A 6,052-nucleotide genomic window follows, 5' to 3' on the forward strand; every position below is an offset into this window, starting at 1 on the left:
TACAGCAAAACCCTGCAGGACACGGGACAGACCAGCAGGCAGGCGGAGGGAAGGGAAATGGCTCTTTAAAGTGATGGCTGTCAGAAGAACTCCAAATGAGGGCAACGAGTGGACTGCCCAAGAAGGAGACAGAGACAGGGCTCCCACACGCTGGTTCCCTGCCCTTTATACCCACAGTGACTGGGGCTGGACAGAGGTGGGCTGCAGCCAGGAGCTGCAAACAGCCCATGTCTGAACTGGGTGGGAAGAGCCCATCACTGCTGCCTCCGAGGGACTGTGTTAGCAGGAAGCTGCCATCTGCTATGGAGCCCCGGCACTCTGATCACGGGAAGTGGGCATCCCAACTCGCCTACTGACGAGGCCAAACACCTGCGCCGGTGCAAAATCTAAGAAAATGCAGTAATCACGACAATACTTTAACTCCATAATTCCAAAAATCAAAATAAATGCGTAGGGCCGGCGCCGCGGCTCACTAGGCTAATCCTCCACCTGCGGCACCGGCACACCGGGTTCTAGTCCTGGTCGGGGCACCGGATTCTTTCCTGGTTGCCCCTCTTTCAGGCCAGCTCTCTGCTGTGACCCGGGAGTGCAGTGGAGGATGGCCCAAGTGCTTGGGCCCTGCACTCCATGGGAGACCAGGAGAAGCACCTGGCTCCTGCCTTCGGATCAGTGCAGCGCGCCGGCCATAGTGGCCACTGGGGGGGTGAACCAATGAAAAAGGAAGACCTTTCTCTCTCTCTCACTGTCTAACTCACCCTGTTAAAAAAAAAAATTGCATAGGACAAAAGTCAAGATAAAAAAATAAGAAAAATACTGTGTGAAAATCCATAACAGTCAAGCCAAGACAGAAGGGGAAATGAGTCATGGGGAACCTGCCTTTATTTATGTTGTCTGCTCTAGTTTAATTTTGGTTTTTGAAATTTTTTATAAAATTAATTTTTATTTGAACGGCAGAGTTACAAGGAGGCAGAGATCTTGCATCTGGTTCACTCTCCAAGTGGCCCGCAACAGCCAAGGTTAGGCCAGGCCAAAGCCAGGAGCTTCTTCCAAGTCTCTCACGTGAACGCAGGGGCCCAAGGACTTGGGCCATCTTCCTATGCCTTCTCAGGCACGTTAGCAGGGAGCTGCATCTGAAGTGGAGCAGCTGGGACTTGAACCACCGCTCCAGTGTGTTATGCTGGCATCGCAAGCAGTGGCTTAACCCACTGTGCCACAACTCCAGCTACCCTGCCTCTGTTTCTTATCAACTTTAGGTAGTATCAATGTACTTCATATTATGAAAACATAGAAAACTTAGTGTATTTGCAATCAAGGCTTGGACTAGGTTGTGATGATGTGTGAGGTACTTGCTTCAAGCACAAAATTCGAGAAGCCAGAAAACTCAGTAATTAATTTCAACGCAGTATTTTTAAAAAAGCTGGAGTTAGGGTGGGTGTTTTAGTGCAGGGGGTTAAGCTGCTGCTTCGTTTGCCTGCATCCCATATGGAGGAGCTGGTTTGAGCCCCACCTACTCTGCTTCCGATCCAGCTTCCTGCTGATGCGTTCTGAGAGGCAGCAGATGATGGGTGAAGCACCTGGACCTCCGCCACCCACATAGGAGACCTGGCTGGAGTCCTGGGCTCCTGACTTCCACCTGGCCCGGCCCTGGCTGCTGTGGGTATTTGGAGAGTAAACCAGCAGCGTGAAATCTTTGTCTCTGTCGCTCTGTTTACAAGTAGACGAAAATAAGCACTAGAAATTTCAAAAACTGGGTCAGTGCTATTAGCAGGTTAAGCCACTGTCGGGGTCTGTGCTTGGGCCCCTCGTGGGAAACCAGGGTGCAGCTCCCATCTCCTGGCCTTGGCCTTGCCCAGCCTAGGCCATTGTGGCCGTTTGGGAAGTGAACCAGCAGACGGAAGATCTCTCTGGCTCTTTGTCCTTCGCTCTATCACTAAGCTGTTAATAAATAAATCTTAGAGGCAAAGAGCAGATTGTTAGAAATATAGTAACCACCAGAACCATTAAACACAGTATTTTAAGAAATGACTATTTTAACATTAATTTAAAAGTTAAAAGCTTGCTCTAGAGGGTATGGGAGGTCAGTGGAGAGGAACTGTTGGTCACCCCACCTTCTTAGGGGACCTGGGATTTTTAGCTGGGCCATTTTTAAAGTGGTAGAAGCAGTAATTTAAAACAATACCCGGGGAGGCCGACGCTGTGGCATAGTGGGTAAAGCTGCCGCCTGCAGTGCCGGCACCCCATATGGGCGCCGGTTCTAGTCCCAGCTGCTCCTCTTCCCATCCAGCTCTCTGCTATGGCCTGAGAAAGCAGTGGAAGATGGCCCAAGTCTTTGGGCCCCTGCACCTACATGGGAGACCCGGAAGAAACTCCTGGCTCTGACCATTGTGGCCATTTGGGGAGTGAACCAGTGGGTGGAAGACCTCTCTCTCTCTCTCTCTCTCTCTCTCTCTCTGCCCTCCTTTTCTCTCTGTGTAACTCTGACTTTCAAATAAAACAATTCTTAAAAAAAAAAAAAAACTACCTGGGGGCTGCTGCCCATGTAAGGTGGCCACAAGTTGCATGTGGCTGCTGAACAGCTGAAATGTGGACAATGCAATGAGAGAGTGAAGCAGGAATTAAAATTCATTTGAATAGCCACACGTGGCTGGTGACAAAGGCCTAAAACGCAGGAGTCCCGAGCTGGGGGCTGGAGAGTGAGAAGAGGGTGGTGTGTGGCTAACCTGGCTGCCCTCCCAACCCCGTGCCCCAGGGCACTGTGCAGGTGGCACCCCTGGGCCCTCCTGCTCTCTGGCTTCCAGACATGCAGAGCCAGGGGAAGCACCCACAGGAGAAGAGAGGAGAGTTCTCCCGCTTCACTCCCTGCCACGCTCAGCAGAGCAGCCACGTCCCTCGACCCCTCCCATGGCTCCAGTCCTCCTGGGGCTCCTCCAGTAACCGCGTTCCCACCCTTCGTTCCTTCAGGGAAACGGGCAGTCGTGGCTTTCCGCGCTTGCTGGTCCCTGGCTGCCTCACCATCCTGGTTTGGATCCCTTGCCCTGCCCTCTATAAATGAACCTATCCCGTTCAATACTTTGGAGAGTGACCCCTATTTTCCTTGCTGTTACCCCGACTTCCACAGTGAGCACATTGATGCTAGAGACATGCAAGAAGCTGTTAGTGCCCAGAAAGAACATCTCAGGGCAAACAGGTGTACCTAGGACAGAATCCGAGCAGCGCCATTTAATCAAACAGAGGTGGCCGTTTGGTGGAGGGGATAAGACACTGGGTGGGATGCCCACATCCCATGTCGGAGTGCTAGGGATCAAGTCCCAGCTCTGTGTCCGATTCCAGCTTCTTGTAACTGCCCACCTGGGAGGTGTGATGAGAATGATGCTCAAGTCCCTGGGCCCTTCCACCCTCGTGGGAGACCTGGGTAGAGTTCCAGGCTGACCCCTGCCGTGGCTGTTGCAGACATTTGGGGAGCAAACCAGACAGCAAAACTGTCTCTCTGCCTTTCCAGTTAAGTGAACATTTTCTTCAAAATTCAGGCAGGGGGGCCGGCGCTGTGCCGCAGCGGGTTAACACCCTGGCCTGAGGTGCCAGCATCCCAAAATGGCTACTCCTCTTCCTATCCAGCTCTCTGCTGTGGCCTGGGACAGCAGTGGAGGATGCCCAAGTGCTTGGGCCCCTGCACCCACATGGGAGACCCAGAAGAAGCTCCTGGCTCCTGGCTTTGGATCGGCGCAGCTCTGGCCATTGTGGCCATCTGGGGGGTGAACCAGCAGATGGAAGACCTCTCTCTCTCTCTACCTCTCCTGTAATTCTTTCAAATAAATAAATCTTAAAAAAAAAAAAATCCAGGCAGAGGTGTGACCACAGTGTTAAGGAGGCTGGGGGTGAGGACAGACGAATGCAGATGGCTCTTTGAGAGGCTTGGGTGTCAAGGGAGGCGGCAGGAGCTGGCAGGGCATTGCCGCAGGAGGGTTTGTGTGTGCTCAGCCATGGGCTGAGGTGTGTGTAAATGCTGTGCACAGGAGGCCGTGTGGCTGGAGAAGCTGAGGACACCGAGCCCGAGGGGGAACTGGCAGTGTAAGCCCTATGAGAGGAGCTTTACCTGCTTTGCCATTGTGCTGGCCCCCATTTTTTTTTTAAATATTAATTTGACCTGCAAAGTGACAGAAAGGGAGAGAGATCCCCAATCTGCTGGTTTACTCCCTAAATGGCCACAGCAGCTGGGGCTGGGCCAGGCTGAAGCCAGGATCCTGGAACTCCATCCAGGTCTCCCCCATGGGTGACAGGGCCCCAGGTACTTGGGCCATCCTCTGCTGCCTTCCCAGGTGCATTAGCAGGGAGCTGGGTTGGAAGTAGAGCAGTTGACACTTGATAAGGGATACCGGTGTCTCAAGTGGTGGCTTAACCTGCTGCGCCACGATGCCATCCCTGGGGTGTTATTTTTATTTATCATTTTTACACATTATCTGTTGGCTCACTGTCAGGAAGGAAGAGAATGAGCACTTTAGTACTGCCCCCAACTCGAACTTTTCTCCCTCTGTCCTCCTAAGATGGAGATATAAAAACTGGGGGTTGAGTGTTTGGTGTTTATGCTGTTATGACAAAGGGCCAAGCAGTGAATGATAACTGCGGTCAGGCATCACTTAATGCTGGGCTGCGTCCTGAGAGATGCATCGTTGGTTGATTTCAGACTGTACAGACGTCACAGCGTGCACTCGCACTCATCACACACGCATCCATCATGCACACACTTAGGCAGGCACACGTGCTTCACAGCGTGCGCTGATGCACATATAGCACACACTTAGTATGCACGTACACACGATAGGATGCGCTTCATGCATGTGTGTATACATGTCCAACATGCATACGCATGCTTCATAGCACGCACTAACCTACATCATAGCGTCACTTACACGTCACAGCGTGCGCTCACACACTGGGAAAGGAGGGGTCACTTGATGCCTTTGAGAGATGCAGGATGGATGAGTTGCTGCTGGTGTAACAGCACACTGTTGGGCAGTAAGCTGTGAAAACGTAGGAGACTCTAAAATAGTAAAAAGTTCAGGGGGCGGCGCTGTGGTGCTGCAGGTTAAACCGCTGCCTGCTGCACTGGCACCCCATGTGCGTACTGGTTCAGTTCCAGGCTGCTCCACATCTCATCTAGCTAAACACCTGGGAAAGTAGCAGGAGATGGCTGAAGTCCTTGGGCCCCTGCACCCATCGAGAGACCTGGAGGAAGTTCCTGGCTCCTGGCTTTGGCCTGGCCAATGCACCTATTTGGGGAGTGAATCAGCAGATGGAAGATACCTCTCTCTCAGGGCCAGCACTTTGGCATAGTAAGCTAAGCCTCTGCCTGTGGTGCCGGCATCCCATATGGACAACAGTTCATGTCCCGATGCTCCTCTTCCAATCCAGCTCTCTGCTATGGCCTGGGATAGCAATAGAAAATGGCCTGAGTCCTTGGGCCCCTGTGCCCATGTGGGAGACCCTAGAGGAAGCTCCTGGCTTTGGATCAGCCCAGCTCTGGCCATTGCGGCCATTTGGGGAGTGAACCAGCGGATGGAAGACCTCTCTCTATAACTCTACCTCTCGAACAATTAAATAAAATCTTAAAAAACAAACAAACAAAAAACTCTCTCTCTGTGTGTGTCTATTCCTCTCTCTCTCTAGCTTTGCCTTTCAAAAAATCTTTTTTTGAAAAACTATAGTAAATACATATTCCAGTAACATAATTGTGCATCATTGTCCAGTATTTTTTTTTAATTTTTTGATAGAGTTACACAGAGAAGGAGAGGCAGAGAGAGAGAGAGAGAGAGGTCTTCCATCCACTGGTTCACTCCCCAGATGGTCACAATGGCTAGAGCTGTGCCAATCCCAAACCAGGATCCAGGAGCTTCCTCTGGGTCTCCCACATGGGTGCAAGGGCCCAAGGACTTAGACCATCTGCTACTGCTTCCCCAGGCCATAGCAGAGAGTTGGATTGGAAGTGGAGCAGCTGGGACTCGAACTGGTGCCCATATGGGATATGGGATGCCAGCACTGCAGGTGGCAGCTTTAC

The sequence above is a fragment of the Oryctolagus cuniculus genome, chromosome 18 (assembly GCF_051225735.1).
Source record: "Oryctolagus cuniculus isolate XC-2025 breed Fujian yellow rabbit chromosome 18, ASM5122573v1, whole genome shotgun sequence".
Taxonomy (NCBI): Eukaryota; Metazoa; Chordata; class Mammalia; order Lagomorpha; family Leporidae; genus Oryctolagus; species Oryctolagus cuniculus.